This window comes from Pteropus vampyrus, unplaced genomic scaffold (genome assembly GCF_000151845.1).
Source record: "Pteropus vampyrus isolate Shadow unplaced genomic scaffold, Pvam_2.0 Scaffold1058, whole genome shotgun sequence".
In the NCBI taxonomy this organism is placed as follows: Eukaryota; Metazoa; Chordata; class Mammalia; order Chiroptera; family Pteropodidae; genus Pteropus; species Pteropus vampyrus.
In genome coordinates, this window is record NW_011889839.1 from 322 (window position 1) to 1,459 (window position 1,138).

Consider the following 1,138-nt stretch of genomic DNA (forward strand, 5'->3'; position numbering starts at 1 on the left):
TCATCTGAAGTGAACTGAATGCACTGTCACATAAAGGTATCATAATATGCACACTTCAGTTTCTTTACTAGTACATCACAAGCAGCATTACACATTATTTTTCTATTTTCAATTACTGTGATTCTCCATTTGTTTTGAATGAAAATATATGCTGTTTTTTGGTTTTTTTTTTTTTTTCAAATAATTTAATTGTGTCTTAGGAAGGTAACATACTAGACTAAGTGCATGGAAAAAATAAACAATGTAACTGAATTTGTTTTCTGGGGTCTTTCTCAGAACCCAGAGGTTGAAGAAATTAGTTTTGTGGTGTTCTCTTTCCTCTACACGGTCGTTCTTCTAGGAAACCTCCTCATCATGCTGACAGTTCACATGGGCAACCTTTTCAAGTCTCCTATGTATTTCTTTCTCTACTACTTGTCTTTTGTGGACATTTGTTATTCTTCTGTCACAGCTCATAAGATGATCATTGATCTCTTAGCTAAGAGCAAAACCATCTCCTATGAGAGCTGCATGTTACAACGCTTTGGGGTACATTTCTTTGGATGCCCTGAGATCTTCATCCTTACTATAATGGCTTATGATCGTTATGTGGCTATATGTAAACCTCTACACTATATGACCATCATGGACCGAGAAAAATGCAATAAAATATTGCTGGGGACCTGGAGAGGTGGCTTCTTACACTCTAGTCTCCACCTGGCTCCATTTGTCCAACTATCTTTTTGTGGGCCCAATGAGATCGATCACTACTTCTGTGATGTCCATCCTGTGCTGAAACTTGCCTGTTCGGACACAGTAGAATCATCACTCTGGAGAGATTTGTTATCTTGCTAATCTCCTATGCAGTGTCCTTGAGAAAGCAGTCCACAAGGGCAGGCTCAAAGCTCTCTCCACCTGCAGCTCTCACATTGCTGTGGTCATCATCCTTTTCAGGCCCTGTACTTTCGTGTACATGCATCCGGACACTACCTTTTCCGAAGATAAGATGATGGCTGTATTTTACACCTTCATCATCCCCATGTTCAATCCCCTGATTTATACAATGAGAAATACAGAAGTAAAGAATGCAATGAAGAAACTGTGGTGCAGGAAACTTTTCTGAGACGCTAATGGTAAATGGTTGGAAGTGACTATGTAA

The 1,138-nt window shown here is 39.3% G+C and overlaps 1 pseudogene; it reads left to right on the forward strand.

Moving 5' to 3' along the window:
- Positions 1-225: 225 nt before the first annotated feature.
- Positions 226-1,138, forward strand: LOC105310083 (annotated as a pseudogene).